We start from the raw sequence: 11,616 nt of genomic DNA on the forward strand, positions 1-11,616 counted from the left end.
CCTCTGTGCCGCTGTAGCGCTTCTAGCAGAGACTCGCCCTTAGATTCCAGTTTTGCTTATTTCCCTTGATCTCTGCATCTTCTGCCGTGGCGCTGTGCAGCACAGTGTCATCTCCAAGGGCAAGAAAACCCAGAGAAGCAAAAACTTGTGGTGACAAACTCTACCACCTCCTTCTCCACCTTCTGCCTTTACTCTGTGAACTCTCCCCTTTCCTTTCATCTTCTAACATGAATTTTATCTTCCCAATAGGATGTTAGTTTGCCTGGTCCCCTTCCTGACAAGTACTCCTGTCCCCTGGCCAGAGGGCAGCACCATACGCTTTCTGACCATAATGATTCGTACCACGAATAGCAGAGTTTTGAGAACATATTGAGGCCAGTTCATAAACGTCTTTCAATTGCTGTTTCTGTGTCTCAGCATATTCTTTATGCTTCCTAGGTGCAGATTCAGAGTTCATAGGTAGAGCAAATGCAATGACAATAGACAAATGTGATTATCTTCAAGATAATAAATAGAAGGGTGGGAACTCGTAGCATCATTTTGTGTACAGTTATAGGCATAGATGGTCTTATGGTCTTATTAAGGGAGTCCTTCCAGTCTGATTTTTGTTCTTCTGGCAAGGTTATCAATGTAGCCAGCAGAATTTGATTCAGCCTTTCTACTTGCCCATTGCCCTGTGGGTGGTATGGGGTTATGGGAGAAGTTTAAATCTTACTGTAGTACTCTATGCTTTGGAAAAAAAACCTATTTTCAAACTCTGCTCCTTATTGATGATGGATTCTTTTGGGGAAATCAAATCTTAAAACAAACTAATTGAAGATCTTGTCTGTCACTGTCTTTCCTGAGTTTTTGGTGGTAGGGTAGACTTTGACAAACCAAGTAAAGTGATCCACCGAGGCTCAGATGTATTCCTATCTTTCTTTGCTTCTTCCTAGATGGAAGAAGCCTATGGCTACAAGTACAAATGCTTCTGTTGTAACTAAGTAAATAAGGTGCCGCCAGACTCCTTGTTGTTTTTGTGGATACAGACTAACACGGCTACCCCCCGGTACTTGTTGTAACTATGGTAGTTAGATGAAATCTGGTACGCTGGTGAGGTTTCTTTTGCTTGGTGCACACACAAACTCTAGTGACACAATGTTCGATGTTCAACATCCTCCTGTGTTCTCTTGGTTAATTGGTTTGTGCCCCAAAAACTTATACTGAAGCATTTTAGCAATAGCTGGATCTTTCTTCTGAGTTGCCAAAATGTCTTCTCCTGGAATAAGTTTTATGGTGGATGTAATGCCCATGAAGGAGACTTCTACTGCCAAAGGATTGGTAGTAATAACTACTAACCTGGACACCTTGCCATCAGTTTGTATATCCAAGGAGTTTGACTGCTTTAACAACACCTGTGTTCGTCTCTTCTGTGCATCCTGTCACTATCAAGGGGAATTCCTGATAAAGCATTAGATTTCCCTAGATGATATTTAACTACAGTAGAACCTCAGAGTTACGAACACCTTGGGAAAGGAGGTTGTTCGTAACTCTGAAATGTTCGTAATGCTGAACAAAATGTTATGGTTGTTCTTTCAAAAGTTTACAACTGAGCATTGACTTAATAGAGCTTTGAAACTTTACTATGAAGAAGAAAAATCCTGCTTTCCCTTTATTTTTTTTAGCAGTTTATGTTTAATACTCTACTGTACTGTATTTGTTTTTTCTCTCTCTGTTGCTGCTGCCTGATTGTGTACTTCAGGTTCCAAATAAGGTGCATGGTTGGCTGGTCAGGTCATAACTCTGATGTTCATAACTCAGGTTTTCTACTGTATGAAGTTAAAGTCAGATGATTCTGCAACCCACCGGTGGACTATGGGGTTCAGCCTGGCAGTGGTGGAGATGTAGATTAGCACATTATTATCTCTGTTAACTGTGAAGGATTGTGCATCGCAGATTTAGTCTACTAAATAAATAAATGGTCAGTTTTCGGAGTGGAGAGAGGTAAATAGCAAGGTCCCCAGGGATCTGTACTGGGACCGGTGCTGTTCAACATATTCATCAATGATCTGGGAAAGGGGGTACACAATTTTGGCAGGCTCAGCTTAGTTTTTCACTCCAGCTAGCTCCTGAAGCTCAATCCTGGGCAAATTGCCCTGATTACAGTTTCCATTATCTCTGTCTCAGTGGTCCCCTTGGGAACACCATTTGCAATTTGATAAGCCAAACTGCTTTGGTTTAGCCTGTCCTTTTGCAGGGAGTTCCTAAACTGTCCTGTTATTTTAAAGTCTTTCTTTAACACTGGTTTTCTTTCCTGGGATGGGATTGACAGATCTTTTGCTCCTCTTTTGCTGTAGCAATGGCTTGTAAAATCTTCTCTCCTAATGCCAGCAATGTAAGACAATCCCTGATTTTCCAGCGGGTTTGGCTCTTCACTATTGAAATGAATTCTTATATATTTGGGTAAGGTCAAAGAGCTTTTGGCTGCAGTTTCACTGTGATGTGTCCCAGAAATGCCCAGGGAGTCACAGACTTCTCTTAAATGCTCATCCTTTAGCTGGTATCAGAGTCCTCCTACCTCCACTACTGGTCTTTTAACTCTCTCCCAGCCATAGCGCTTGCAACCAATGAAATCTTCCCTGGCAGCTTTCTCTGGAGCAGTCTGCAGCAGTTTGGTGGGTTCATCTCTTGGAGAGGTCAGATCATTGCAATTCAGCCTCTCCTGTCTGGGCTCACCAAATCTTACACTCCCGGAGCAGGGGCAGTTTGAATAGTGGAGTCTTGTTAAACTTAGTATCCACAGAACAAACAAGAGCTTCAAGCCTTTTCTGGTTCCCTTGGGAGTGCTACACTGCAGCTGAATTGAGCCGATTCAAACGTATGGTTCCTCTCAGAGAGTGCACTAAAGACACGAAGTGATGGGGCTTGTTTCCCTTCTGGGGAGCTGCATTCACTCAGCTGGGGGGGAGGGATAGCTCAGTAGTTTGAGCATTGGTCTGCTAAACCCAGGATTGTGAGTTCAATGCTTGAGGGAGCCATTTAGGGATCTGTGGCAAAAAGTGGGGATTGGCCCTGCTTTGAGCAGGGGGTTGGACTAGATGGCCTCCTGAGGTCCCTTCCAACCCTGATATTCTATGATAGTAGTATAAGGGCCCTATCATCAATCAAACCCTGACCCCGCCCCTTGACCCCTTAGCCCCACCCACCGGAAGTCCCGCCCCATGGGTTATTACTTCCGGGGTCAAGGCTGCCACATGACCGGAAGCAAGGTGTGTCATGTGACACCCACCCCACCCCTTGACCCCTTTAACCCCACCCCTTGACCTCTGCCCCCCCCCCCCGGAAGTCCTGCCCCATGGGGTATTACTTCCAGGGTCAAGGCTGCCACGTGACCGGAAGCAAGGTATGTCATGTGAACCCTCTAACAACTCCTCCCACTGCCCTCTACCAATCAGGATGGGTTTCGCCCCGTAGGACTTCCCCCCCAAGAGGAGCTTTGACCAATCAGGGTGAGTTCCGGAGCGGGGTGTCCTCTCCGGAAGTGGGTCTTGTGACCCCTCTAACAACTCCTCCCCCCCCCACCCTCTACCAATCAGGATGGGTTTTGCCCCGTAGGACCTCCCAGAGAGGAGCTTTGACCAATCAGGGCGAGTTCCGGGGTGGGGGTGTCCTCTCTGGAAGTGGGTCTTGTGACCCCTCTAACAACTCCTCCCCCCACCCCGCTACCAATCAGGAGGGGTTTTGTTCCGATAGGACCAAGAGGAGATTTGACCAATTAGGGTGAGTTCCGGGGGCGGGGTGACCCGTCCGGAAATGATTCGTGTGACCCCTCTAACAACTCCTCCCACCAACCTCTACCAATCAGGCCGGCCCGAGAGCAGATTTGACCAAAATAGGGCAGGTTCTTGGATGGGGTGAACCACCCAGAAGAGGGGCGTATGACCCCTCTGCCAATCAGAGCGCAGCACCATCACCCCATAAGGCCCAGCGTCGGGCAGAAGAGGCTGTCTTTTACCAAGAGCGCGTGTTTTAGAAATTGTGGAGACATGGACTCCTTCACCACCCCCGTGAGAACTTCGGACTTTGTTTTAGCCCCGAGGGCCTTTGGACTTGTATGGAGAAAGCGCTACATCAGCGAGAGTTCTGAGGAGGACCCTTTGGCCCAGCCGTTGATGGACACACCGGAAACCGACCCCGAAACCCGGCTGCTTGTGAGGCACCACGATGAGCGTGATGGCCTCTTGTTGTCCACCCCCCGAGAGGTGGAAGGTGATCACGGCTTGGGGGAGTTACGGGCGGACAAGGTGAATGAAAAAGACGTGGCTCAGGTAAATGAATGTTTAAGAAGTGACGGTCGGGGTGGGGGTGTGTAATGGGGGTGGGGGTGGGGGGGAGGGCTAGGAACCAGGGATTGTGTAAATCACAAACCAAGCAGTGGTGTGCTTACGCTGTTTCTTTTTTGAAAAAAAAAATCTCTCAACAGCTCGATGATGCCTTTCTAGAGGACCCGGAGACTCTGGACAGCGTTGCACCAAGCAGCGAAGATGAACCGGGCCCACCTTGTTTTTGCTCAACGCCAATACAAAATGTTGAAGAGGACTCCGAGGATGACGGCTATGAGGAGTTTAGGAGGAGGCTAGGCATGGAACTGACTGAGCCAGTGCCACGTCGTGAGCGTAACAAAGTCACAAACAAACAAAAGTTATTCCTCCCCGCAAAGTCAGAGAAGATGAGCGACGGTGGGTTTTACATTACTTTGCCCAGCAACGCCAGCTCTGCAGTTTTTCCCCAAAACACCAGCTCGAACTTTACAATACGGCTAATTAAGCCCTTGGATCTCCCGGGTGCCTGGGAGGTGGGGTTAGTGGAAATACAACACCCGCACAGCTGGAACACTATCAATGAAGACACCCCTTTTGAAGTCACCTTTGGAGATATGGCATGGAGTTTCATCCTACGACGAGGTTATTACGTGTCCATACCCGAATTACTGGATCATATGAACAGTATCATAGCTCGTCACCCCGGACCGCCTGAGATGGTCATGAACTATGACCCTGTGGGTAGAAAAATTAGACTTAAATCCGCCGCTTTTACTTATATGTTTTCTACCAGCGGGGAGCTAGCTAACATTCTGGGCTTGGGCCCCAAACACAGCGTCCAAAAATTCCCTTTCTCGGCAGACATTACAGGGGGTTTTAATTCCTTGTATCTGTACACGGATATCGTAGAACATCAGTTTGTGGGGGATTTTTCTGTTCCCCTGTTACGTTGTGTCCCCGTCCAAGGAAGGAACAACGAGTTTGTCACCATCACCTACGATAAACCTCATTACGTCCCTATCAGTAAACACCACATCGACACAATTACCATTGAAATAAAGACAGATCAGAACAAAAGCGTCTCATTTCGCTTTGGCAAGGTGATCATCAAGCTACACCTGCGCCCCCGGAGAGAGCGAGTTTTCTAAAAAAGCAAAACAGTATTATGGCGATCCTAAAAAATTACGGCGACCCCAACGTCTACAGAAACTATTACAAAGCCCAGGCGGGATACGCCCTTCCCGGATACCATGGGGCCCCCGTGATGTATGGGGCAGGCGTGGGTGGAATATTCCGTAGCCTCTTTCGAAAAGCCGTACCGCTTTTGAGGAGGGGGCTAGAGATTATTAAACCCCACGTAAAAACCGCCGCTCAAAACATAGCTAAAGACGTGGTAGGTCACGTCTCCCGCGCTGTTCTGGAGAAGGTGGGGAACACAGCTTCACAGGAAGGATCGGGGCTGATGTACATTAAAAGGAGGAAGAAGAGAAAGAGAAATGCGTCATACCCGCGACGCGCAGGTCCCCCGAAACCCTTTAAAAGAAGGGCTTTGACCCGCAGGGTCGGCCATAAGCGAAAGTCCAAGAGGAAGCCTGGGTGAAAGAGGAAACACTCGCCGGCTGATACGAGAGATATATTTTAATCAACATGGCTTTCGTTCACTGCGGGTCTGAAGAATGCACCAAATCCGAACTAGACTTGTTCCAAATAGCCCCTACGCAGACCAGCATTGAGAAAAGCATCTACATCGAGGTGCCACCTCTGTCGGCCGTTACGGAGTCTGCCCCCATTGACTTCTTTATAGCAGGGAATGGCGTAGATTATATGGATTTAAACAACACACTGCTGTACCTGTGTTGCAAGATTGTAAAAGGAGACGGAACTGAATTCGCCGCGGACGCCGAGATGGGCCTGGTGAATTACCCAGTGGCCTCTATTTTTAGTCAGCTGGATGTCACGCTGGGAGACCGCCTTGTAAGCCAAAGCAACGACTGTTACCCTTACAGGGCCTTTATAGAATCGGTGCTCAATTACAGCAACGACACCCTCGCCACGCAATTTTCCGCTGGCCTCTTTTACAAAGACACTGCCGGACAACAGGAAGACATAGACTTGGATGGCGAGAATCTAGGGTTTGTGAGGCGTGCAAAGCTGACCGCTCAAAGCAGAACAGTAGAGCTTCTGGGTCATCTACACAGCGACCTGTTTTTTCAAGAAAAACTATTGTTGAACGGAGTGGATGTGAAAATTAAACTGACGCGCAGTAAAGATCCTTTCTGTTTAATGGGCAGCGGAACCGAAGGCTTTAAACTGCGCATTCTATCAGCATCCCTTTTGTGAAGAAAGTACGTGTGGCCCCGAGCGTTCGTCTCGGGCACGCCGAGGCCCTGCTTACCGCTAATGCCAAATACCCCGTGGACCGTGTGGGAATGAAAGTGTTTAGCATCCCTGCGGGCAGCAGGGTCAGTAACCAGAAGAACCTGTTCTTGGGACAGTTGCCCAAAATGCTTGTCCTGGGGTTCGTGGATAACGATGCCTTTAGCGGAAGTTACGCTAAAAATCCCTTTCATTTTAAGCATTACGATATTAATTTTGTGGCCTTGTATGTGGATGGTGAGCAGATACCGACCAAGCCTCTGCAACCAGACTTCGAGGCAGGACGCTGCGTGAGAGAATACATGAATCTGGTACAGACGGCCGGTAAACACATGAAAGATCGTTCTCTGTTAATCGACCGTGAGGAGTTTGCACAGGGTTACACCATGTTTGCCTTTGACCTGTCCCCCGACCAGGAATGCGCCGATCACTATTCCCTGATTAAAACCGGGAACCTGAGAGCAGAAATTCGTTTTGGGAAGGCTTTAACCATTACCGTCAATATGATCGTGTATGGGGTTTTTGACAACGTCATAGAGATAAATCAGAGGAGAAATGTTCTGTTTGACTACATGTGAACATGGACACCGTGCAGCTCTCACGTGTCTTATCAACAGACCCTTACACGAAAAAGAATTTCTTAGACGTGTTTCCCTGCGATTGGCTCCCTGGCGGCAAGCTGTCTCAGAGACCTCTAGGTTTGGTGGTCTACACACATCCACACAGCCGACCGGGTGAACACTGGCTTGCCGTGTATCTGGTGGAGCGTAACCTTGGAGAGTTTTTTGACTCATACGGGCATCCCCCGAACAGTGTGTTCTTTCCTAAAAGCATTATGAAATTTTTAAACAAAAATGCCACAGACATTGTGTTTCACAACAGACAATTACAAGACCCCAGCTCCGTTGCCTGCGGCTATCACTGCGTGTTTTTCTTACACCATCGTAGCAAGGGTTTATCTTTTGACCGGATTTTAAAATTGTATTCTAATGACTTAGTGCAAAACGACCGGATGGTGATGAATTTTGTAAAAAATAAATTTAAATACTTGGCCATGCCTAGCCTTGCTCAAAGCATGTTTCAACAAGCCCAGACATGCGTATCTTGCAACGATTTTCATAGTCATGTTACCCAATAAAGCACCCCAGGTGGGGAGTTTAAAGACAATCGATGTTTGGCGTGGTTTTTTTAAAAAAAAAACAAAACACAATGACCCAATTCAGAAATGTTTTATTTAAAGCAAAACATTACCAGTTTTAAAAAAAAATAGAATGTGAAAAAGATCACAAACTGAGCCATTCGGCTCTTTTAGCCAATTTTCGTTTTTTAGATGGCAAAAAAGGGGTCACTGTTTCTTGGTCAACACCGGTGTCGGCGATTGAGGCCTTGAGGCGTTCCAAAAGATCTCTGTTGGTCGCGTTGCCCATGATGGAAGATGGCATGTTCAGTTCCGCCATGGCATTCATAAACACATCCCATCTTTTAGGTACATGTCTGCTAGGAACAGAGCGCGTCTGGGTGACGGCCCTGACTAAGTCGAGCATGTTAGAACCATTAACCACAGAGCCTTTGTACACAAAAGACCCTTTATCGGTCCATGAAGAAATGTTTTTATCTTGGCCCAGCTTATTTAGCAATACTGATGCATTTTTCTTATAACGCTTATTCACGTTATCCAACACCTCCTGAGCAACAGAGTCTGAGGTCTTTGGTGTTTCGGAGGGTTTGGCAGTCACACTCTGTTCCTGTTCTGGTAGAAACAGACTTAGTTTTCCTTTGTCCACATCGCTCTGCTTCACATACGTTAGGTACCTTTGAAGCACGGTGCTGTAAAGTTTAGCCTTTTCATATTCACCTAAGTCAGTTCTTTGAAGAACAGATTTCATTTCAGCATCCAGTAAGCGAGTTGCAGTCGTTCTGATATTTTCCTCTGCCGGAGGGGGAGCACTTAATTGCTCCAACTGCCGGCTGGGCACCAGGTACATTTTTTCTGCATACTCCATTATCGATTAGTTAAAAGCCCCGTTATCAGAGGGATAGCAAAACTTAACAGGGGTCCTATAAACCCCCCAGACTGCTTCACCAGACGCTTCTTTCTTTTAAGTGAAACCCTTTTATTACACAAAGTTTTTATAAGCGTGTGTTTCTTTTTCAGCACACGCACTTGCTTCGGTGTTAAAGGTATGTTTCCTTTTAAGGTGTTGAGCGCTATTTCTGAGATGGCTGCTACTAGATCGTCAGAGGCCGAGCACAGTATAGCCCTCCTTTGCTCTGGGGACGATTTGCTAAGTAATTTTAAAAGGCCCAGGTTTCTTTTCACGCAGCTAGACATGTTTTCAGGCAGCAACCCCGGCTGCTAAAAAGGGACCTGCCAATAATTCATCTCTTTTTATACCGGGCTGTTGTTCTTTTTAAAGTATAAACTGCCGGCCAGTCTGGAGGGAAAAGACCAGTTCTTAGCCTATAAGCTTCTGGTGTGGAAGCATTTAAATCCACCACCAGGTAGCCATAAGGCCTTTTGGTAGCATCCTCAAAAGCTTCAAGAAAGAACTGAGCTTTGCCGGGGTACATTTGCCGAGCGAGTGTAGCAATTTGTAATCTGTCCCTGGGGTTTTTGAACAGAACCATGTATTTTGTGTTTAGGTTAATAGTGCGACTCTTTTTTCCCTGGCAAAATACGTTCTGAACTATATACATAATGCTCAGGTTCCTGTGATGCACGTACTTGGTAAAGGCTTTCTCGATTTCATCGCTTTCACAAGCGGAGTTCATCAGATCGTCTATGATAATCATGTTCACTTTATTGGTAGGAAACAAACGGTCATCGTCAAAAGCATCAGGCAGACCCTCCACAAAATTGATAAAGGGGTATTTACAGAGCAGTTCTTTATACAAGGGTTGCCAACAACTGTAACACCACACAATATTCTCAGGCGTAACAGACAATGTTTGTTTGGCATTATCCAATACATTTTTTATAAAGTAACTTTTCCCGCAGTTGCTAGGCCCCGCGAGAATTGCAGAAAAGGGGTGTCTCCACCTCGTATCCATTTTTCAAAAACCGTAGGGCAGGGTTTTAAACCCTTCTCCTAGGACCCTCTTGTTGTAAACGACTTTCTGTGTTTTTTTAAGGGTTTTTGTCTCTATTTGCCACTGATTTTTGTTTCTTACAATAGAGGGTTGCTGCACCTTTATCTTTTTTGAGGGGTTCTCTCGCAGACCCGTGCAATAGTCCAGGACTAGATCTTTCAAACTGTCAAAGTTGATCTTTTCACAGTTTGCTACGTTCAGGGTAATACCTTTGACCTTCATACAAGCCTTTCCTCCTGACAGTTTGTACCCGTATGTTTTTGGGCCTGCCGACACAAACTCGGTGATGTGTTGATCTGGTGGGATCTCGCTCGTGAGGTCCCCTAAATAATCCCCCAGAGGGGGATTCCAGGCCCCCTCCCTTTTCACAAATATCACAGAGTCAGTGTCGTGGTACAGGCACCGCTCTTGCAATCCGTCTAGGAGGTTGTATAGTTCTAAGCGGGCATAAGCGGTGGTGAAACAGGCTATGAAAACATTGGTATTGCCAGAGACAGAATAACGGTCTTTTGCGTGCTTCCAAGATACGCACGCTGTTTCATCGTCGATAAACTCACAGGATGAAACCTCGTAGTTGGGGGAAAATAGGTACTGAAAGAGTTCGTCGGGGTCTCTCACAATGCTGGTATTGGGTAGGTTGGTTCTTTGGCCGAATTTACCCCACAGAGAATTTAAAAACAGTTTAGCAATTTGGCGTTTAGCGGGGTTTAGCCTGATCTCGTGTCGGCGTAAAAGCACGCCTTCTTTCTGGTAGAAATCGTTAACGTACTTATTTTGTTTGTCTTCGTCTGTGCACCAGCTGGGATACCCTGAAGCCTCTTGTTTCTGGCGGAGGTGTAATTTTATGTACTCCGAAAAGAGTTTATCAGATTTTTCATTAAAATGCCAGATTTCATAGATTTTAGCCACCACGTACCCCTTCGCTATGGCTGCGTTCAATTCCACAGTGCACCAAGTCCCCAGGATGGCCCTCTCCTCGTCAGTGTGGGTGCACGTCTCCCGCTGCATGGTTTCCGCGCAGGTTCGGCATAGCGGGAACATAAGCTTGCCGCCCACTCTGACAGGTAACAATGGGAAAAAGAGGCCTCGTGGGGGGTACACTTTAACTTTTGCAATTCCAAAATAATTTGCAAGGGGTCCAAATTTGTCATAAACTGTATCGGGGTGCCCGATAGGGTAGTCTTTCGTTTTGTTTACAAAAGGGTACAAGTTGGTAAAATCATAATAGTGGATTTCTTCCCCGGGCTTAGGTTTATAATATAGACGGATGGCGTTCGTCCTCCCCCCAAAAAGAGCATCCCTAGGCATGAGAGGCTGGGGTAACTGGGCTCGGTTTAAAAAGCTCGCAAGCTCCCTGTCTGTTTCTTTCATCACCACCCACTCGTGCTCCCAAAGAGTCCTCACTACAAAACCAAGCCGTTTTAGATAGTCGGTCTTGAGCTGCGTCTTGTAATAAAGAAACCCAAAAGTTGTACCCATCATAGGGTTTTGTGCTTTTTCACAATGACAGGCGACACAGCCGTGAAAAAAACACCCATTAAACTCAAAGGCTGTGTGTACCCCGTCAATATTGGCATAACCGTCTAAAAGGTAGGGGCCTACCTGTAGTTCCCCACCCTGTAAAGCGTGCCGTATTTGTATATGTTCTTTTTGAGAGATATACAACAGCCACTGGATAGATGGGGTCGAATATCTCTTTTTCTGTCTGTGATAGTTGTCTGGAGGGAGAAGAGCTACCGTGTTAGGCTCCAAAAACATAAACCTGTACATAGCCATGCAGACGGATGCCAGCGTTATGTACCGGAACGAATCTATACACAGTTTTATCTCAGTGAATTTACCGGGTTCT

This window comes from Natator depressus, chromosome 23, assembly GCF_965152275.1.
Source record: "Natator depressus isolate rNatDep1 chromosome 23, rNatDep2.hap1, whole genome shotgun sequence".
Taxonomy (NCBI): domain Eukaryota; kingdom Metazoa; phylum Chordata; order Testudines; family Cheloniidae; genus Natator; species Natator depressus.